Source organism: Lonchura striata, chromosome 1 (genome assembly GCF_046129695.1).
Source record: "Lonchura striata isolate bLonStr1 chromosome 1, bLonStr1.mat, whole genome shotgun sequence".
Classification (NCBI taxonomy): Eukaryota; Metazoa; Chordata; class Aves; order Passeriformes; family Estrildidae; genus Lonchura; species Lonchura striata.
The window spans coordinates 26,492,847-26,517,170 of record NC_134603.1 but is presented as its reverse complement, the minus strand read 5'-3'; the positions used below and the strand labels follow the sequence as shown (position 1 = coordinate 26,517,170).

At 35.5% G+C, this 24,324-nt stretch overlaps 1 protein-coding gene across 2 annotated transcripts in view; it reads right to left on the bottom strand.

The window, feature by feature from the left end:
- Positions 1–24,324, bottom strand: part of MMP16 (matrix metallopeptidase 16) — a 163,669-nt gene that overhangs the window by 127,503 nt on the left and 11,842 nt on the right. The gene's annotated exons all lie outside the window — the stretch shown is intronic.

The window sequence follows — 24,324 nt, the reverse complement described above, 5'->3', positions numbered from 1 at the left end:
AACTTCAACTGATGTGGTATGTTTCACCAAAGGTAGGTAGGGCCATGGGGATTCTCCCCCAAAATGTATCTTCTATCCTTGACAAAAAAAAGCATTCAAGACACTTCTCAAACCTCATCAGTCACATAGATAGAACTATACAATACTAACTGGAAATACAAAGAATAGATAAAAACAAAACAACATAATGAAAACTGCAATGGAATTTGAGAATTGCTTTCAAAACTCTTTTCCTTCTTTGAAATGTCGGCGTATTTCTATTTGAAATAATAAAATCAAGCAAAAATATCAAAAACTGGTTCCTAACAGCACAATTTTTTATGTAGGCATTTATTCCCTTTTCAGCCAGTGACAGGCCACTCCTTGCAATATCTTCCTGGTAAAGTATTCAAGTTAGTAAAAACAACAACAACAACAACAACAACAAAAGCAAATATAGCAATCCCAAGAATATGGTAAAGCAGACTATTTTTGGCTCCCTACTTATAGAAACCTGACTAGTAATCATATTCTGAACAATCTAAAATAAACATGCATAGATCATTCTGGAAGATTCAAACTGTCAAAGTGCTATCCTCCAGGATTAAATAAATTTTGCAGCTGCCATCACTTATATTGAGCTAGTACAAGCATTTCAAGATTCAGGCATAGAAATAAAATGTGCAGAAACACTGAATATAAAAGCTCAATACACAAACAGATTGTGGAACAAAAAGATACCATTTGCAAAAACACAATCTTATTTTTTCCTAATAGGTTTCATATGCATTTTAAATTTCAGTGGATGCACAAGGACAAAAAAACCCTGAATATCTTAGAGATCTTGCTCAAATCAATAGTCAATCAGCCATCTAGAAGGTACATGTTAAACAAATGCTTACTCAAGTTTTACAAATTGGCATTTACATTCAGAAAAACACAAAATATAGTAGGCATAAGCATCAGCCAAGAGTTTAGCTTACCACAGACCATATGTGAGGATGTCCCCATAGACTGTGTATCTTGTACTAGCATGGCATCTGCAGTACATAGCAACACTTTATCTGATGTAATAACACCTTCTGCTCTTAGCCTTTCTAAGTTATAAAACAAATGATTAAGTGATTTCACCATAAACACCCTCATGGAACATAGACAGAAAGGGATGAAAATAGGGTGTTATCACTTCACATTGTCAAGCACCTTGTAAGTCAATATATTAAAAGTTACAGCCTAAGTTTATACCTGTTTTTTTTAGGAAGGCCATATTGCTTTTAAAAATAAATATAACTAGCAAATTGAGTGGAAGCTCTTGGAGCTCTTCAGTTCCTTCCAGTGCTTATGCCAGTAGATCAATAAATTCAATGAAAATATAATAAAATCAATGCAAATCTCAGTTATCAAGAAAGTGCTATCATGCTTTGGAATGATTCTGTTAGGTAGAATGCTGTAATTTCACCAGCACAATTCACAGCATCAGGCTACAAATTCTGAATCACCAGTCTGGATTTACCCAAGGAAACAGAGACAGAAAAAATAAACCCATCCAATATTTCATGAGTCTTCATCACAGGAGAAAATAAGTGTGGAAGAAATTAAACAGCACAAATTTTTCTGGTTTATCAAGTGTTTTTTCTGATATGTGCTCTTCCTCTATTAAAAAAAATCTGGTTCTTACCTTGCCCTGTCCTATGCTAAAAGCACTGAGTAGGAAATGCTCGACTGAAGTTATAAACCAAACAATACAATAAAAATATCTTCAGAGTGCTACATCTTGTGAGAGCTCCCTTATACAGTCTACATCCAAAATGAAAGCTCTACTAATAAAACTAGTCTAGGACAGGATCACATTAGAGATTATTAAAATTTCTGCAGTGATGTCATGTTCTCACAAAACAGCGTTTAATCAATTACAATAACCTTGTTTTATTACAGTATATCAAATTTGGTACACTATTGCTTTAACATTCTTCACTGATGTGTGAAGACCACTTGATCAAACTGTGTTCATCAAATTATTGAAATTATTTTTCAGAATTATACAACATGGATTATCCAGAAAACCAGAAAGTCAAATTTCATGCTTCTCATTAAACATTTTTAACCTTAAAAACCTTGACTTTCTTATCATACCCCTTAACACATAAAATGCACCTCCAGATAATCTATGCCTGTTTAAATAGGGGAAATCCTTTCAGAGTTCACTCAATGTCTGTTAAAGATGTTTGGTCTTTTGGCTTCAGACAGAGATAACCTTAAAATAGAATAGATTTTTCACTCAGAATTGCTTTTGATTAATAGTCTAAACATCAAAATTCTTTTATCTGTAATAAATACCTACCTAAGAGATTACTTCAAATTGTTTACTTAGAGCAAAACAAACACAACCACACTGGTAATAAAGAGGTCATCTAATTTTATGGAGGTCTTCTGAATTTCCTCAAACCATCCTATTACATTGACTGCTGAGGAGTTTATCAAGTTTAAGGATTCATAATTCGAGAGGTTCCAATAACCTCACCTGGGTTATGAGTCCTGAGCACCCAAACAAAAATTATATGATCTTCAAATATGTGTAGGCAAGTGATCAGCTCTGAGCAGGGCTTTTGAAGAACTCTCTTTCAATTCAAGTCCTAACACTCCACCTGAATTTCCATTCATGTACCAGAATGCTTTTTGGGTATTTTCATAAAAGGGATTAAAGAAATGAAAGATGTTTTCATGTATGTTACATACATGCTGCAGACTGCCCAATACCACTAAAACATGTGGTGGGTCAGTAGTTACTTTCTTCTTGAAAACTGACAACTTGAAAACTGTCACTCATGTCTGGATCTGCTTCATGCACTAAGGTAATTCCAGAACTAATCATCAGTAATGAAAAAGGAACATATCTTCTTTCAGTAGAACAACTGCTAGCTCAGTTAATATATAAAATGTTCAAATAAAATCCTGAAATAACATGTATAGTTCAATTATCTGTCAAGTCATGCCAAATGAAACACACACAGGCAACAAATGTGATTATATTGAAACAGGAGGGCCACTCTTCCCATTCCAGCTACTGATATAGATCTCTCACCTTCATTTTCAATATGAACATAGGTCTTTTTGGTCTAAACTTCTAAGTAATTACATTAAAAGAAGTAAATTTATGTCTTAGCATTTTGGCATTGAATTTAATTTTGGACAGAATTCTCTAGGCCTTCTTTTCCTATTTGGACGTTTTTTCAAGCGCTTGTCCCTATAATTCCTATTTCCATCTGCGACTGTTTCCTTCCAGTTTTGCTTTCAGAGGAGGATATAGAGATAAGAAAGATTCAGAGATGTGGCTGGGAGGCAGCATACTAAGCTTTGCAGGGATGAGCCAATGTTTTTCCATGACATTGTCATATGCGAATGAGACCATGCAGAAAGAAACAACACTGGTCTCTAACTGGAGGTAGAACAGCACCTCTTGGCTAAAGAGTAGGAAGAACAGGAAAAAAAGGAATGAGTAACAAAGATAGAGGAGAAAGAATTAAATAAACCTGTGCCAGAAGAAATTAATTATTCAGATTTTTTCAACAACTAGGCTTGGAGATCAAGCTTCTGATAATCCTTGTCAATGGCTGACATTTGTTTGTGAGGTTCAGTGAAGGAAGATGCAATCAGGAGTCTTTTCTCCTATTTACTGGTAGCCCAAAGAAAGGTTTATTTTATACTTTCTGTTTGATATCAAGGTAATTAATGCTGATTCCAGAAAACTTGTTTGTCTCTGCAAGGGCTTGTTTATAACAGCTGTGTTCAAACCTCCTGACTTGGAAAGGGAGGAGGAATTTTCTATGTACAGCTGCCGGCATTGACTACACAACCTCCAAATAACTTCCCATACAAATTCTAAACTAAGAGAAAATCCTAGACACATAGGATGTTACGGTTTGGAAGGGGATTTAAAGATCATCTAATCCCAATCTCCCCTCTCATGGACAGGGACACCTTTCTCTAGATGGGGCCTTATCCAACCTGGCTTTGAACACTGTCAGGGTTGGGGCATGCACAAACCTCCCTAGAAAACCTGTTCCAATATCTCACTACACTCACAATAAAGAATTTCTTCCTAATATGTAGCCTAAATTTCTCCTCTTTCAGTTTGTACACATTACTAAAAACAAATCAACACAAAACAATCAGTGGAAGAGTTGCCACACTTGCTTTGGTAGAGTTGGAAGATGGGATTTCCATTCCATTCCATTTCACTCAGTAATAATTAAGGGCCCAGCTGTTCCACTATGAAACAATGGGGAGGTACAGCATGGTGAGGATAGGAATGTCACAAAAAAGCAGTGAGACACACTGACATAGTAAATGGGTTTAATGAAAACAGACTCCTACTCTTCTGCTTGTATTTTTACTTCATCACCTGAATTTCCATGCAGACTGGCTCTGAGCTGTAATGCTCTTGTTCTGCATAGACAGCAAGCTGAATTCTAGCCTATGTCAGCAGGATATAATGCTGCCTGTGGAGTTGCACAAGCCAGCTCAAATACTGGAGGCATTTTAACTATACTATAGGAGTGCTCTGCCACAGCTAATGAGACTAACCACTGCATCATGCGTGGGAACATTCCCTAGGAGAGTTCCTGAGATCTGACACTACATTTCTCTTAGATTTTAATTTCCAAGGTGGTGTATCTTTTGTTGAACCTAGACTGCTTCATGGCCTTTGAAACACTTTGGATGATGAGCCTTCCCATCTGAACTGACTCAGAATATCCAAACTCATCAATTTGCTTTTGGCTGGGCCCTGGCTACTATCACAAACTCTTGGTTTCTTACTAAGATTCAGGTTAATTTGTGAAGCACTTCATAGTTATCAGCAAGCACGATTGTCAGCTTCTGTTCCAGGCACATGCCCAAATTACATGTTCCAATAATAAACCCTGAATGGTATGGTACTATGGGAGCTGAGTCTTTAAAATGCCTTGTCTTTGTAATGCAAGCTTATTTCACTTGCAGTGATTTCCCACATCTTCCTACTCTATGTTATGACACAAAATTTCTTTACTGTTTTAAACTCCCAGCAGTCCAATAGTTTTATAAACAGTTGCAGAAACAGTACCTGCTATTCCTGAGCCAGAACAGCCAGTTATTACTCATATCCTTCACCTGGAGGCTCCTTCTACATTCTCCAAATATTTTACTTTCAAAAATTATGCTTTCACACTTTGATTTACAAGTGATACTCTGATACTCTGAGGAGCACTTTACACTGCAGAGTAGATGAATTTACCAGGTCATATTCCACTAATGTGTGCCCTGACATGAGGAACTCCTTTAATAAGTTTTCAATTGATCTGAAAACAAGTTTGGATTTTAAGTCTTCTGAATTAAATAAGGAGATAAGCCTCTCTTAACATACACACTTTCCTTCCATTCATTCAATTTTGTTCTTTACCTAGATACTGTCCAAAAATATCACATATTTGGTTAGAACATCAGCATTACCATGTTTATGCTCATGCATGGTTTAAATTTATAATCTGTCATAACAGTTCAAGATTTTTTTTTCTAGCCACTTTGCAAGCTGCCCCTCAAGAATCCCAAACCATAAAAATCTACTGCAGGGGTACACTATCTCTAGTGAAGAGAAACATTGAAAAATAGGATTTCAGTGTTCTAGAATGCAATCACAACTACAAGGTTATGCAATTATTTCTCTAAGGAAAATCTGGACCTTTCCTATATTGACATACCACCTCCTTAAGACACTGGTACACCAATATATTTTTCTGAGACTGTAAACACTGATTTCTGTGTTCACCTTTAGAGAATTTTGGCATGCAAGCAGGGGCTGAAACTAGAGAAATGGCTGTGAATGCTTGAAAAGGGAAAATTGCATTGCATTAACTATTGTAAGCTTGGCTTTCTCATTTAATCTGTGGTTTTTTCTGTGCAATACTGGCTTAGCAATATTCAGCAAAACAAGAGACTCCTGAAAAACTTTCTATATCCTAAAAGGAATGGAAAAATATCCACTTCCACACAGCAATAGTTACTACAAAAGAAATGCTGACCCCACTGACTTACTGTCTGCTTTTTAAATAGACATCGCTTTGGATTCAGTTTCTGAAAGACAGGCTCCAGTTTATCACAAACTGCTTGCCAGACACTTCTTCCAAGATTCAACATGTATTAGTCTATGCATTAGCAGGATGACAAACAGACCTAGAAACCCTCTGTTGATCAAGTTGTGCCAAAACTTTCACACATGTCTTTGTTTTCCTTCGTTCTCTTTACTTTTTCATACCTAGCCACCAACCCAAATAACATCCAGTACGTGCCCAGTATGTGTTCTGTCAAAGCTTTTCCATACAGTCTTTCAGCTTCTGAACTGCTTTGCATTGTTGCTTCAGACAGACAGAAATGCTTATATGTCACATGTAACCAGCAGAAATGAAAACCACATATTAAACTATTTCCTTACTTTGATTTGTGAACATTAACAGTAAATTGAATGAATGAATGTTCAGCTTTAATCTACTATACAGCTGCTGATACAATAATTCTTTTTAAAAATTAGAGAAACAATGCATATACAAATATTTCCAGAAACTGAAAAATGTTAAATAGTAATAAAGTGGCAAGTAGCTTGCAAATTCAGCAGGCAGATTTACATTGTTGTTATATCCCTTTTGATAGTATTAAATAGAGCTGTGATTCAAAGCTTTTAAACACATGCTTTACTTATTTCTATGGAAACTAAAAGTTTACTTTCATTTAGAACTGCACACCATGCAAACCTTAAAAAATCCATACAACCTATTTCAGAAATAAAAGTGCCCAATTCTCACAGTCACTTATCACATCACACCAGAAGGGCTTTCTGTTCAACCTACACATCTCACCAGCTAAACTCTACAATGAATAAAAGGAAAAGAAAGAGCTGACAGAATTTCCTTGGACACTTGGCCTGTCACCAAGGGGATGAATAAGGACTCTGGATTCACAAGACTGACCCCTGAAAAAGCTCTCATCCATGTACACAATCACCATCCCCATGAACCCACATAGGCACACACAAGCAAAGCAGCACCATCAGGAACACACCAGTGACTGAATGGCTTTTGCTCAGGTGCCAGGATCACTGCTCTTAAGCCTCTCTTTTGAGAAGAAAATTTACTGATCATCATATTTAAAAAGGGTATGCAACACTCCCATTATGGATTGTGCAGAGAAATAATTCTGTTTGAGTGTACTTTGAAGTCTTTCACTCTTCCCTGAAATGAAGTAGGAATATTTTCAGATGAAATCACAAAACTGTCTGCAGGTACAAGGAAATGAAACAAAATTTAAAATCATTCAAAGACAAAATATTTTTAAAAATACTTCACACAGAGGCCAAGAGTCTTTTTCTGAAAATATCTGCTGCACATTCCTTGTTGCAATTGCCTAATTTTGCATTTATTCTTATTTGTATTGCTTTATCAAAGCTCTTTGAATTTTCTTAGGAAGCTAAGTAATCTAGATCTATTCTAATAAAACCTAAAGGTAATTTACATCTTGAATAATGGACATAAAAGCCTTTTGGTTTCTTTTGAAGAACTCCTTGTAAAGGAAATTTTACAGATATCTGCCCTACAAGAATGGCTGACGTGGGGTGCCATGAATTAAAAAGTAAGTTCTCAAAACAGGAAAGTATCGGAGATTTCTGGCAAAAAGAAACAAATAAAACTGACACCAAGGAAAATAGCTAATAACAGAATCAAACTGTGCCTAGTCTGTTGGTTTTGCAACTTCACTGGCTGTCAATTCAAGAACTTGACCCTGCCTAGTTTTTACCTCTGAATGCTGTCAGACAACCATCTATCAGAAGGCGTAAGTGCATCATGAACAAAAAAGTCAGATTCAAACCAGCTATTTGAAACAAGGAAAGCCAAGCCCACATCACCAATCACCTCTCTGGAGTCCCATTAGTCTCAACACTGTCAATGTGGTTTCAAACTGTGACATTGCCTAGAGAAGCTGCAGAATGCCCCATCCCTGGAAGTGTACAAGGCAAATCTGGATGGGGCTTGGGGCAACTTGGGCTAGTGGAAGGTGTGCCTGACCACAGCAGCAGGGTTGGAACTCTTTAAAGTCACTTCCAATACAAACTATTCTGTAACTCTACAAACACCTCTCAAGTTTTTTTTTAATAATACTTCACTTAAATCTAACTTTCACAAGTGTTTTTTGGAAGCTTATGCTTTCAAGTTAGCCTGAACTTGACCCTTTCTAATTTTAACAATAGCACACTGAATAATGCAGACTAATTTCAAGCAATGTTCATGCCCATTGACATGACAGAAGTATACCCAGGCCAGCAGCAATCTCTGGAGCAACATACACAGGAAGGTGAGCAACTGCAGAGGACTGGGGCATGAGGAAACTCTCCAGTAGTGCAGGGAATACAGTAAGTTTTGCTTCTCTACTTGTAACTTCTTTATAGCTGTACCAATCACCAAGCCCATGCCAGGTAACATCTCCCTGAGAGGCATTCCTCTCTGCAGTTTTTAGAGAAGCTTAGACGAGAATGAGAATCTTTGCATGCTTCTTTTTCTGTTATATTTGTCCCAGTATTCCAACAGATAGAAAATACCAAAAGCTGATTAAGGTAAGCAGGCACTAAAGGATATTCAACCTATTACACCAACCAAAAAGAATCAAAGTGTCATTTTTTGAGTCAGAATATACATAATAGAAACTTCTCCTTGCATATCTAAATTGTGCTGTACTTTTGAAAGGCTGGCCAGCTAATATAAAATGTATTTCTTTAATAATGTTGGATTTAATTGCATAAAGTGCATTTCACACTCTTAAATTATGGATTACAGTCATCTTCTTCAGTGAAGCTATGAGATCATACAGTGCATTAAATGTTAATTAGGATATTTTCTTCCAGTTTCTCCATAAATTTAAGGACATGGGAATGAATTCTGTGGGACAACTTGGGGCAAAACTCTCTTCCATTTTACCTAGGATGAAAATAACAGGTAGAGCAGCAATACACTTGAACTGCATTTTTTTTCTGATAAAAGTTATATAAAATTGAAACTGACAAAACATTCCCTGATTCAGAAAATATGTCAGGAAAATATTTGAAATAGTGTACTAAAAAGGACAGCAGAGTTTTAATTGGTTTGGAGAACTTTACTTGCAATGATTATTGTATTTTTTTAAAAATATCTTCTTTCTCTTTTTTTGCAAAGCACATTGCATTTCTCATGGCTTAGTTAAGTCACATTACCTTAATGGAACTCTTCAGTAAACACAAACTAAAGATGTGCAAGTGTCATAGTATTGTTTTTAAATACCATTTATTCTTGCTCCACAGTCTTTTTAAGTAAAAAAAAAAATACAACATAAGCAAAGACATGGCAAATATTCTAAAATAATACCACATTATACAGCTAGAATACTGGCAAATCAGTTTAAGTAATCCGTTTAAGTAATACATTTTTAACCATACTGATTAGAAGTTCTACACCTCACTTTTAAACATTGTATTCAGCAATAAACCTAAGACAGTGATTCAAGAATTTTGACTATAACTTTCAAACCTTTATAAAACCAAAAGAGATACACAGATTAAAATTATTTCTTCACTAGATGTGGTGGGAAATTGAGGTATTTCAACAGGGCAAAATGGCAAAAGGGTATTAAAACAGACAGTTGTACTAAAAGCAATGCTGAAACGTAGCCAAACCTACACACTACACTGCTGGTAGAATTAATTTTTACATGTCCACCAGGTTAACACCAGGTTTTCTCAAAAGTCAGAGTTGAAAAAATAAGACCTATCTCATAAATCATTGTAATTGCCAATTAGTAGTCAAAGCTGGTGGAGGCCTCAGCAGTAGCAAGACGGCCATCACCTTGGATGACTAATGCAAATGACCAGGACTGATAAACTGATACTCTCAAATAAAGTCTAAAAATATGCATATCTTAAAATAAAATATATTACTTACATGCTCTTAAAAGCAAAAAAATAACCCATTCCCATCTCTCAATATCTTCTTTAAAATTATATATTATCCAACTAATGTGAATGAGAGCAGTCTAATGAGATTTTATAATGGATTTATCTCTACTGTTGCAAGAGTATTTCAAAGAATTTATTTAATGCACAGACAACTGTTTTTGATGATTTTACTAAGATGCATTAAATTTTGCAGTAATGTTTTTTTGTAATATTTTTAAAGTGAAACTAAGTATAAGTTTACATATTTGATTATTTGGGAGTAAATATAATCCATGTAATAATAATACTCAGACATTCCACCTGTCAAAAATAATACAATCTAAAGGCTATAATTAAGTGCTTAATAGTCTAAGGTAGAGGACCACTCAAAGATTCAGAACCAGCTCCCCAAGAATAATGAATATTCCTCTAAGTGAAGAAATATAAAGGTGATAAAGTAAGTCTTAATGAAAAAATAAAAAGAGTACTTGTTGATTATTCACAGAAAATATGTACTTTATAATTTGGTATAGTCAGAAATCTGTGTATTTTTTCTGCTGAATGCTTCTTCATTGTCGTGCCTCAATACTGTGGTATTTTTCTCTGACAAAAAAAAAGATAATTTATTTTTCTTTTTCTTAAATCATTAGCTGTCTGCCTTTGAATTATGTCGTATATCTTTACAGTGACTTTGTAAGGTCTTCACATTCTTGTATTCTCTTGACTGTAAATGAGTTCTGGTTTTACTAATTAATCTTTATTTGCAGCTGGCAGATGAGAAGATGTTAGCTACACTCAGGAGACACTGACATGGGAATTCTTGAAATGTAGAGGAGTTACAATTTTCCCTTTAGAAAATTACTGCATGTTTCGTTTTCATGAAATGTGAGTCCCAAGGTAAAATGAGATTATTAGACTAACTTACTTGCTTTCAAAATAAGAGCTTAATAGTCAACATGCATCTTTTTATTTCTAATAATCTTAGCTAGATAAGTTTAGTTCATGTAACTTCTGGTTAAAACAAAAGCAGAGTGCAAGGGAACAGAGTAAGCTTGGTCACCTCATTCTGTCCTGCCTTGGATTAACAAGCTGCCAGAGCTGTTAAGGTGATTCTTCTGGTTGAGGATGAAGCTGCAAAGAGGACTGGAGTGAATGCTAGAATCCTTTGCAAACCACTGATGGTGGAGAGTAGCACTGGTAGCATTTTGCCAAGTTAATTCATTAACAAATTAAGTAATATGCCAAGCAGGCAACATTTTTTCTGCTGGTTCAGATTTAATGCAGAAGATCAATTACATGTTGCCCTGTCCAAACTGAAAGGAGTTGGTCAGTCAAGCAAAAAAATATACCTGAATTTCAGCCCCCTGACAAAGAAATGCTCCCCACTGAACCCACTGAACAGCTCATTTGTAACCCTTACTTAGTGCTGTTGTACAGGATGGGACATAAGACAAACTATTGTATTGGCTAAAAACATGCAAAAATATACCAGGTACAGGGTAAAAACTGTTTTAAATATTTAATACTATCGACATGAACAAGATCTTTAGTCAGCAGTAATATGATGTCATCCTCCTTCCTTAGAAAGAGTTCTTCTGAAAAAGAGGGCTTTTGAGTCATGCATATTCTTGTAATAGTACTCTGTCCTGAAGTACATGCACAGGAAAAAACCTTTATAGACTAAACCTGTAAAAACCAGGCTAACTGGTAAACTCTGTCTGCAAAGTCTGTGGTGCCAAACCAAGCAGTGTACACTTGATACAATACCTTTTCCCCCAAGAATTCAAGTTTTCTTAATACCTACAGCAGATAATACTGTTAGAAAAAAAATCTGTCTATTCTGCTTGCAGTCTCTACCTGCAGGTTGGCCTCAAAAGCCAAAACTGCAAATATGTGTTTAGAGTTAAATACATATAACCAAGTGCACTAACACTATATGAATAAAAGTGAGTTGTCATAAAGTATTTACAACTGCCAAATACTCTTTAACAATCGTCTAATACACAGAAATACAGAAATCTTGGACATAATTACTTCCAGGCTTAATAATTTGGTGTATGGCATTCTCACACTCTTGTCATAATTTCTAAGAATGTGGATAGCTAAAAATAGAAGGAAAATTGTTTGAATTAAAAGAACATCAAAGGAAAAATAGACTATCTGAACTATTATTCTCTTATTTTCTGTTCACAAACACAGACAAAATGTGGGAATCCAATATGGACAATGATAAATAGCACAAAGAGCTTTAAGAGAGGAAAGAGCCTTTGAAAGGAATGCCTCTGCTCGCTGGTGAGAACCGTGGAGAACATTGGTATAAGCTGACTGATGTCACCTTACTGCTCTCCTCAGTTACTCACTAGGAGCCTGTTGCTGTATTTTTTTGATTCAGCAGAGCTAAATAATTCAGCACGGCACAGCGTTTTGTGAGCAGGCCAGACTGCAGGCAGCAGGCCAAGACCAAGGTCGCCATGGAGACCTCCATGCAGCCTCACCTCCCTCCCGTGCAGGGAGCGCCTCTGGAAAACGGCATCAGCTGAGCAGCCACGCTCATTTCAGCAGTGAACAATAGGTATAAGAAAAGAAGAAAAGAAGAAAAGAAAGAAGCAGCAAAATAAGGATATAAAAGCATCTTCTGTAGCTGCGTTGAAAGACTGAAATGACAAATGAGTCATTAAGCAGTTCCTATTTGGACTGCCACAACTATTATTTTACATGAAAGAAGTACTAACCCCCTCATTATTAGTAAGAGCTATCGCTGCTCTTCAAACAAGTAGATTATCCTATGCAATGCAGATGGAAAATTATTAAAGATAGATTTTCTTTAGAACTTGTTTTTGTTACTAAAATAGAGTTGAAGGGGTAAAATGAAATGCTAACACGGGAATAAGATTTATTGCTTACATTTCTTTTACCGTCTTTTGCATAGTTTCTGTCAAATACTGATTTTTAGAGTTCTCTCATCACTCTTTAAAAAGACAGACATATTTATTATCAAACAAAAAAAACAGCTGTCAGAAATGGAAAAACTATATTACATCAAAGAGAAAAAATGCTTTTGAACTGTGTTTATTGAAGGGCTGTTTTATTTCTCACTAAATATTTTCCATTAACATGAAACCAGCATTTTTGTATGCTTCATGAATGAAAAAAATTAAAATATATTCTGAGGTATTTATAGTAGATCAGCTTAACTTCATAACCACTATTCTTTCTTTTATTTTTTTCCTGCTGTCTAGTGCTGTTCCTTGATTATCTTGTTCTCCTGGCACCTGTTAGTAAACATCACCATATTTTTTTTTTACCCAAAACCACCTCAAAAGGAAGAAACTAGTCATGTTTTTATTAGCTATATAAAGTATAAACCTTAAAAAACCTGTATTCTGCAACCTTCTAAACTTGTTTTTTTTTTTTTTTTTCCTCACTTGTAACCCTGTTTATTTCAGAAACAAAATAAAACCCCTTCCACTAGAACATTCCCACATCCTCAAGCTTACACATTTATTGGAAAAAGTGATTTTGTGGAATGCTGACATCACACTAATATAGTATAGTGCTACATATATAGCCTTTGCAAGCCACACTGAGGTCTCTATAGGTGATAATGGGAAAATTTACAGTATGAGACCACATGTACATAAGAGAGAGGACTACATGACTTCTGTGTGGTAAACCTGAAAACAGAAGAGCATCTCTGACTGCTTACCCTGGAAGGTCTTACAGAGCCTCCCACTGCCTGCCATACATTCTCCTGTTAGGGCTGGAGAACCTGTGTTTAGTATGGACCAATTCCGTTTTGGTTTGTTTTTTTTTTTTCTCTATAACTGTTCTACTTAGGCTCAGTGTTTCCCAGCAATATTCTTGTTTATCACTTCTCCTTAGAGATTTTTGCTTTACTAAACACTTTAATCAAAATACAAGAGGGCTGAGTGGAAATAATTGACCTCTTCTGATTTTCAATATTTCTACAGAGATTCTCCATGTTCAAAATAAAGTTCACGAACAAAAGTTTGTCTACATTTTGCAACAGTGTCACCTCTGGCAATTGCTTGTGTGTAAGCCACACAGAATTTGAGACCAGATTCTAATAAGTCTGATAGATAAAAATTAGAAAATAGTGCAGTTCCTGAAAAAAATTTAAGAAGTTATAAGTCAGGCAACCCCTGATGTCAGAACCGTCAGGCCTAGTTTAAATCCCAGTCCACCCATCAAAATCTACCCTATCAACAGATTTATTTCGTCTTTGTTATCCAACTATTACGGAGGAAAATGAGTTTTAAAAAATACTTTTTCACATTACAGAGAAGATTTTTTTTTCAGAGAAATATATTGGCATGAAACAATTCAGTAAACTGACTCTTGTCATCACATATTTTCTGGGCAGAAGGCATGTGGGATATCTTTTCAGTGTTTCATCACACCAAAACCAAGATTTCCCTTGTCTAGAAAGAGACTGTTAAATCACAAAAAATCTCTGCTGATGCTCTGAAACACTTCAGACAGAAAAATAAAACAAGTATAGTCCCTTTGCTCAATTATGAAATGCCTAAAAACCCCCTAAGTTTAAAGCCTTGCAGCTCATATAGGGATAGCATGATCTGTTGCTGGAAGACCAAAGACCACTTTGGGAGGAGAGAAGATCTCAGAGGGGTTTTCATTCTTGATGATCTAACTCTGCAGCTTTCTAAGCCAGCTGGCCATTACATTTATTTTCCATCGGCTTTGACAGGCCTGGTTTGCTTCCAAGGCTGCACACAGAACAGTCTGGTTATCATGGATCTGAAGACCTCATTATCAATGTGTAAAAAACTCAGATATGGTAACACAAACACCAGCAAGTGTTGGACATCTGAGGAAATGTGCTGATGATTTTGATGCCCATGCTGATTTAAATGGACTAGAAGAGATTTCATTTTGAACCACAGAATATTCTGAGTTGGAAAAGACCCACAAGGATCATTAAATCCAACTCTTAAGTGAATGGCCCATATAGGGATAGAAGCCCCAACCTCAGTGTTATCAGCACCATGCTCTAACCAAGTAAGGGAATCTATTCCAGAGCCAGGGCTTTTATCATCTCCTGAACATGTATAGCTTGCAAAAACATTAAAAAAAATAAAAAAAAGGCTGCTATTTGCCTGCCTTAAATTTATTTATTGTCCCATGAATATTGCACTTACACCCTTATAAATCCTTTCAGTTACTTACGTTACTACATCTATTTTTTAAAAACTGCTGCTGGTAAAAAGAAAAAAAATATTTAATAGCTTAATTTATTTCTAAAATGTGCAGAGATATAGCATAAATTGTTGACACATTTTTCCTTTAGAACACTATTTTCCTTTAGCGTAAGTGGACATGGGGAAAAATACAGAAAGAACAGTTACCATGAAAATTTCCTAGAAAATGTTGTAACAGATGGATTCAGTGACTGTTGAGGGTATATGTCAAAGAAACAAAAGAAATAAAGAAAAATCACATTTCATGACATACAGCTTCCTCTTATGATATCATGATCATATGGGACACAGAAGACATAGGAAATGGGATCTTTGGGCTTAGTTTTCAGCTACTGGTCTGCTCTTCCAATCTTCTCTGGACAGGAGTCCTATAGCAGACTTAAATGTCATTTACAGAATTCAGGATTCTTTTAACACAGAAGAGGGTAAAGAAATAGTTATTTACATTAGATGCATTAATTTTTGCCTTATCCCAAAGCAATTATTTATTTCTTCTTTATCCTTTCAGGAGAAAGGAACGATGAAGAACAATGTACAAGTCCTTGTCCTCTGTCAGAGGAAGCCACATCTTTAAACAGAGGGAGGCAATTTTCTCCTTTCTTTATGGTTCCTTGGGTCACTTTCCATCTCCAAGTTCCTTTAGCATCTCTTAAGCACTCTGATGTTAGTCATTTGATCTCCATTTCTTTTTATCTTGTGTAACCCTTGCAGACCGTGTGGCTTATCCGCTAGCGTACACAGGATTTTAAAGCTTATTAGGAAGAGAATGTGAAACTGTGGTCTGACACTGTTCTTCCAAAGACACTAATCATGATGTCTGGGTCTGTCTCTTGTAGCAAGGTTTGAGCAGATTAAATGATATCAGTTTCCTCATGTATATACCTATGACAGAATAATAAAAGCATGTAAGAAAAATCCCATTTGACAGTGAGGGCATACTTTTGTCAAAGGTTTGCTGAAGTTTCACATGGCTAGAATGCTAAAAATTTGGCATCAAGCACAGTGTATTGTGGCTTGCTTTTGACACAAAAATCATATTACTAAACATCTCACTTACACCTGAACTGCTATATTTGAGGAAGGCTCCTGGAGCAAGAACTTTTGGCTTTTGGGTCCATACCATGATTCCTTAACAACTTCACCATCACACCATAGTAACTGCTATGGCATGTGATAGATCCATAGAAATCACTGGGGATGGTGGGCATTTGCTGGATGGGATATTTAAACAAATAGTGATCATGTCTAGAATGTAAAAGTGGTACAGATTGGAGACTCAGAAAGAACTATGGGACTGTGACAGAGTGACTGAAAGTGTCTGTAATGATGACTAATATTTTCCAATAACTATATATATACATATCTACAAGGTTTCAGTAATTCCCTGTAAAATGCTACAGAAAGTGCAGAGATAATACTTTTACTCAGCATTGCTATTATTATTATGAGAGTTTGTCAAATATTTTGAACAATGGCACATTTATATGCAGTAATATAAAAATACAGGATGCAGACAGGACATCTGATCCCAACTGACCAAAGAGATATTCCATGTCATTTAGTGTTATATTCAGCATATAAAGCTGGGAGAAGGAGAAGGCATGAGGGGACATTCAAAGCTGTGGCAAGTTCCCAAGTCGCTGTTATGCAAGATGGAGCTCAGCATTCCTGGGCATGGCTAAAACCATGGGAAGTGGTGAATACTCTTAGCTCTCCTCATTTTCACAGCTTTTGCTTTACCTCTACAACTGCCTTTACTTAACCCATTTTTCTCACTTTCACCCTCCCCATCCTACTGTGGGAAAAGTGAGGGCTCAGCTGCTTCCTCAGGATAAGCCAAGACAATTGCTTAACAAAATGCTAGGCTGCTAGCAAATGAAACACAGCAAAATAGATTTTAAAGTTAGGAAGGGAGGGATATCCCCCAGATCTCTGTCCAAAAGGAGTAAAGTGATGTAGGTTTGGATCTACTCATGTGCATGTTACTTTTCTGTCTTTGGATATAAAGATTTCAGGGTCAGGCATAGAAGCATATGATTGCTATTGGGAGCCCAACCAAGTATCAGGCACAGCAGGTAGAATCAAGAACTATCAGGGTATCTGTGTTTTACTCTGTACTTGCATATCACAAACAGCATCAAAGACTATACATTACTATAGTGACATGAGTATCTCATATATTTTAAAAGAAACACTTAATTTGGTCCTTGACTAAAGCAAAAAGCAGTAACACTGCTAATGCAAATGAAGTGGCAGTGGTGCTACCTATCTCATACTCTCCTCATCCACATGGAAAGAAACTGCAAATAATCTGTCCCAGGAGCAGTTCAAGCAAAAAGGTTAGGTCAAAATAACAACATTTATGCCTTGTTCCACTGGTGATTATTCAGATCAGAGTAAACAAATTTAAGAGAGAACAATTTCAAGTTGATGCAGAAACCATGATCTCAATGTATATCATGATGAAATACAAGGATACAGTCTCAAGTTGCATGAAGGGAAATATAGGTTGGATATTAGGAAAAAGTTTTTTATGGAAAGAGTGATAAAGTTCTGGAATGGCCTGCCCAGGGAGGTAGTAGAGTCACCATCCCTGGATGTTTAAAAAAATATTGGATGTGGCACGCAGCGCCATAGTTTAGTTGAGAAGTTAGGGCATGGTTTGGACTTGATGATCTTGAAGGTCTCTTCCAATCTAGCCATTCTGTCAATTCTGTGAAAAAATATTTCTAATGATCTGGTGTATATCTACCTGGTAGGTATAGATAAGTTAAACATATTGATAACAATCTACCACATTTCTAAATGGCTTACATTTAGGCACTACCTTGAAAATTTCTGGACACCTTATTGAAAGGATTCCTAATCAGGTTTCCCCATCTCAAATTGATGGGGAATTTGATATTTTCTTGCATTTAAATATTTTTCTAAATAAAATAAAATAAAATAAAATAGTCTTAATAACCTGAAGATAACTTTGCCAAATGCATTTGAAACATTTCTGAAAAACTGTAAGTCACATTATCACCCTGCAAGAAATACTCCTCTGAATTACAGCTACCCCATAGTCTGCAGCATTCAAGCTACAGCACTGATAAGGATTAGTAAGAACTAATCCTGGTAGCAAAGAGCGAAGTAACATGAAGCACTCTAGCTGGTCACAGGGGATTCACAGCTTCAGACCTTACCCCTCACACTTGAACTGAAAGCTTTGTAAGAGAAGTGGTCCAGGTGAAACCACAGGTACACAGAGGTCAGAGTAAAATTCCTGGTTTATTCAGTCAGGACACAATTTCGCTGTAGGGATTTCATTGTCGCTAGTCCCACTGTATTTTCAATATCCTTTTTTTTACTTAAAATAAAGAAATAATGTTAAAAACCAAAGAGAAAGCATCATATATTATATCTCTTATATGGTAATAACTGTATTTACATAAAGAACAAGAGAGTATCTGAAAAACTGCAATCCAGTAACTCTGACTTCACTTTCAGAACAGAAATTGTAAATACTTTATACAACCTAATGTATAAATGTTAAAACTGTATGCAGCATAGAACAGCCAGAGTAATTTAAATTCATTGAGAAAAAAACAAAAACAAAACCAGCAACACAGTAGGTATTGCTGATATGACAGAGATAAATTTTACACAATTAATGCTTTATTTATGTCAATTTCTAATCAGTTAATGCTGCATCACACAGCAGTTTCACCTACAAGGTCAGACATTAGAAAAGTTGCTCACAGAGATTAAGAAGTGGCTTTCAAAACAAGAATGGGGAATGAGAAAACATTTGACTTGTGTGGGAGTGGTAAGACCAGTAGGTATCAATAGTTTGATTTTGTTTACACAGTTTATACTGAAGGCAGTATTTCATAGGGTATCAGAGCAAACAAGTAGTATCAATGACAAAAAGCCACTCTGGGCTTTCTCCTTTCAAGATGCTGACTGGTTCTAGCTTTCCTAAATGCAGTTCTCAATAGCATGCTTTAACAGATCAAGGCTAAAGTCTTCTGCTGTGTACCAGGCTGAGGTTTATAAAGAGAAAGGGAAAGGAATAAAGCAGAGGAAGACTACAAGCACTACTGTGAGTGTGGTCTTAAAGGTTACTATTGCTACACCTCTGCTACTAGAAGAGTTCAGAGAACTTATAGCACATTAAACAAGTTGAAAATCCCAACTCAGTTCCCAAAAGTATAGTACAGATTAATTCTCAGTGTCATTCTTCCTTGACTTGGGAAGTACTAAACAGTGATGTGCCTTGGAAAACTCTCTCGACTTACCTAATTTTCAGCAGAGGAGACTCCAGGAATTAATTTCTTCTTTTTCCTGAATCATATGCCAGATATGAATTGTGTCACCAGCATAAACTGTCCATGTGCCTCAAAGGGCCTTTGGTTTTCCCACCAAAGGCGAACACATCTTCCAAAAAAATTTCATCTACTGTGAGACTTTACCCAAAGATATGGGTCAGCCAGTGAGGTAATGATGTAACATTTGCATCATCCACAATCTACAATATAATGGAATTTACGGGGTAGTGCAAACATAAAAACTGCACGGAAATGTTTCACTAGAGCCAGCTGTCAGTCAAGATCTGAGCTAACAATGTTTCTGCTTCAGCTGATTCTATTCTTTCACCTCCACACTTGGGTGCTCTTATACTTAGAGAGATCCTTTGTGGGACTAAAGGTAAAGAGCTGAATCTAACCCAATTACAATCAAAGTGCAATGTCTCAACAGAGTACCTCTTCTGCTTTTTCAAAACTGGAAGCCACACTATCCACTGCTTTCCTGACATATTACTGTCTGTTTCTCTTTATCTTTTTGAAATTCATTACTTGTTGTCTCCTTTCTACCCAACAAATGTTTTCATAATTCTAGGACATAAATGGGTTGGTTGATTTAAAATATCCTCTACTATAAATATATATGGTTAAAATAATGTTAAATTCCCCATCTTTATTCTTGAACAAGTAGAATCCCTACCAGCAGGTTTTCCAGAGGCCATCATCTCACTTTCAACTCCTGATTCATGACATGAATTCAAACAGTACGGTAATTTTGAAGCTTCAGTTTATATTGTTGGCAGTCAACTGCCTATAGTGTTGTATCATCTCCCCTTCAACCAATATTCATTGCATATGTATCAATCAATGCATTTTTCTCATGAAAAGTACCTAATCTGACAGCTACTAAGTAGTCCTGTCTTGTTAAATTTCATATATCTCAGAGTGGAAGAAAATAAAACAACAAAATAAAAAGGATCCGATTTCATAAGAGAATGGAGAATTTATATTATCTAAATATTAATTGAAAAAATTCATTTGTATTATTTAAATACTAGAATATAAATTAAACTCCTTAGTTCAAAAATTAATTTTTATGACTAGAAGTACATATCACTACTGATATTGGTACTATATGATGCTTTTGAAGGTCTAATCCTAAGCCTCGGCGACACTGGTCATACCTCACTTACAACCCTATTTTTGTCTCTCATAGATGCTATAAAATACCAAATCAAGATTACACAGTCACATCGTTTAAAAGCAGTAAAATCTGTGTTTTCCTGTTCCTACCAGAGAAATTGCAACACTTATAAAAATAAAAGCTAAATTTCAGGAGAACCCAGTCCCTGCAACTACAAAAAATTAGCATCTAAGTCCTAGAATCAAACAGGCATCTCCTGCCATAGTGATGCACAAGGTCAGCCAGTTAGCTACTTAAACAGTTTAAAGGTGTTATGCAAATTGTGTAATGTTAACAGCCATCATATAATGAAAAACAGTGTTTGTCAGCAGTTAGAAGTACTTTGACCTTATGAAGTGGCAGGTTTTAACGGGAGCAAAAATAGCAGCGAATACAATTTTTAAGACAATCAAAATTGAAAAGAGGTATGAAGAAAGCAGTATGGCTAGTGTTAGACAGCTTTCATGTTAAACTGTTGGAAAGCTTCTTGAAGACTTGGCTTACTGTATAAAATGAAAATGTTCTGTTTCTTCTTTAACTGTGAATTTCTCGTTCTTGTTTCAAAAAGAAAAAGGAAAAAGAAAGTGAACCCAAGAGCTCAAAAAGAAGACAACCAAAAATATTCTAAAAGCCTTTTTTTATGATTTTCAAATAAGTCTGGTTGATTCCATGGGCATTATTTACAATTTTCAGCATTGAATTAAATGTTGTTGGAAAAAAGAGACTTTCACACACAGTGACTGAAAAGTGTAAACGACAAAAAGCAATGAAGCAGAAAACTGCATTGATGCAATATAGCCCACATTTTCAGTCTAACACAATAGCTATAGGGTTCTTAAGGTAGACACACTAATGCAGAGGAATAAACATTACAGTCAATGGCTGTCAGTAGACCTAAGAGACTCTCTGAAGGAGGAAATTACTGTTAGAGTATAGAACAAGGAAGGAATCCTGTCCATTACTGCTGATGAGTAAGGTTATACACTGTAAGCCCCCACATGAAACAGTTAGATCCCATTTCAAGTTAACTTTTTCTTCTCTGAATGACCCCACTATTATTTTCAAAAAATGCTTCAAGAATAATATCCCTCTAGTGATTAGAAACTTTCTTCTAACTACAAGATTCAGCTTATACATAGATAGTGCATCTCCACTTCTTTTTGTACTAATTTCATCCCTTATATATAGGTTAAGCCTACAGGTTTTTATACCAATATTTATCTTAAACATTTAATAAACATTCATATTAAATATATATCATAGCAATATAAATTTCCAATCTGGAGAAGAAAAGGCTTCAGGGACCTTCTAGCAGCATTCTGATACATAAAACGGCCTACAAGAAATCTGGAGAGGGACTTTTGAGAAAAGTATGTAGTGACAGGACAAAGACTGTAAAATGAGAGGGCAGGTTTAGATTAGATGTCAGGAAGAAATTTTTCACTGTACCAGTGGTGAGAAACTGGCACAGTTTGCTGAGAGAAGTTGTGGATGCCCCATTCCTGAAAATTACAAGGCCACGTTGCTGACTTTGAGTAGCCTCATCCAGTGGAAGGTATTCATGGTGATGGCAGGGGGAAATGGAACTAGATCATCTTAAAAGTCCATTCCAACACAAATCATTGTGTGATTCTGTGAGATACATAATTTTAATTTACCAAGTTGAAATGTTTAGTAATTCAGAACTTTTCAAATAGCTTGGTGTAAAACCTTGAATGCAATGAAATTAATGGCACAATTTCAAAAATTCCATGAAGTTAGAGACTCATCTAAGTTTCCCAATGAAGATCCAATATTTTATCAGCCTACTAAGTACATAAGTAAACAAATAACAGTTATAAAAAAGAAAATAAATTTAATATGGGTGGATTCCTTTTCTTCTTCCTGTCTCTAGTTTCTTCTTATCACTGAAACATAGGTAGTATATGAGTTCCAAAAAAAAGAAAGCATGAAGGAAAATTATGTTCTCCATTTCTATATAACTCTGAAGGCTCTTGACTTCTTTTAATAACTCTATGTATCCTTTGTTTCAAATTTTAAAAAATAACCGCCTTTTTTTTATTGGTTACGTCACTAAACACCATTACACAAATTTCAACATGTTTAGCTGCTTTATTTCTAAAAACAAGTTAAAACCTAAAAAACCCTCAGACTGCAGTACATTTAAAGTTAAAGGTTCCTTTTTCCCCTTTTTCCTTTTCTAGCTAACAGGCATGATGAACTTCTCTATTGTGTTACTGGAGACAGGACATGAGAAAAGCAGTAATTGCTTTAGGCTCCCCTCTCTGTTATCACTCATAACTTTTACAAAACATCAAAGAATGTATTGTTCCTACATTTTAAAAGCTTAAGTTTCACCTTAAGAATAATTTCCTCTGGTACTGAAAATTTAGATAAGTGAGTATTAATAAAGACATTAAAATCCCACAACTTTTAATGAAACAGAATTTTTATTTAGAGCAAAGTTAGAGAAAAAATATATTTCTATAGAATTTAAAACTTTTGGTCCAAATCAACTTGACATCACCTCCTCAGGAAGATCTTGCATGTAGAAATATTCTCTAATATCTCAGCGGAAATGACATCTATGCAACTAATCAATGATGAACAAAGACTATATCTTTATCGGACTGCTGGAACAAAATCTAGATTCTCTCAAAATCAGGAAAAAGTATAGAATTGTTAACAAAGGATCCAAAAATACTGTTTATCTCTACATGAGCCGGTGAGTACAAAACAAGAGTAGAGCTATATATTACAAAGGAAGCTCTTCTGGATTAAAAGATTGCAGATATGTCACTCTTTCTTCAGAAATGCAGATTTAAAAATCCACAGCAGATCTAGTCTCCCTCTAATTACATGACAGGAGAAAACTCATTGAAATAGTATATCAGGTAGCCTACTCAAGTATTTTAAATTTTGGATTTAAAAATTAAGTAAATAGCAAATTTATAAATACAAGCTGGTCAGCTACACTCTTAATCTGACACAGTTAAAAATACCATTTTGAAGACCTAAAGTAAGTAGTATAAATAAATCAAATGAAATAACATACCTATGATGAGATCTAAATTCTGGTATTAACACAGGAATGTACATTTCTTTTGACTTAATCCCCATTTTGTTTTACATAACAAAAGTACTTGAAAACAAGATAGCTATTCTTGAAGGCTGAGGGCTCTAAACTAAAGAAATTATTAAAATGTCATTTTCATTTTTATCTTCTTGGGGATTGCCTATCAGGCAACAGACACTTAGCGAGTTTATTCTTCTAAAATATATTTTCTTATTACTTGCTTTTTATAAAAATCCTTAAAATTCAGTTTTCTTCCCTCAAGCTATTTAGGTGTTTGTAAGTTTGGGATGGGAAGAGGGACTTTAAAACCATTTAAGGTAAAGCATGAAATAACAATCAGAAGCAGTAAATTTGTAAAACCAGCCGTAAGTGTTTGCTCTGAGTTTGGTAACATGTTTTACATGGACTTGAACAAGCTCAGGACTGATCTCGTTACAGTTGAAGGCAAATCTGCCTTATTACAGTACAGTAATGTTGTGTTCTTTAAATCCCTAACTAAATACTTAGAATATGTCAGATCCAAAGATGTGACGTAGTGTTAACCTTTTACACTAAAGGATATTTAATAGTGT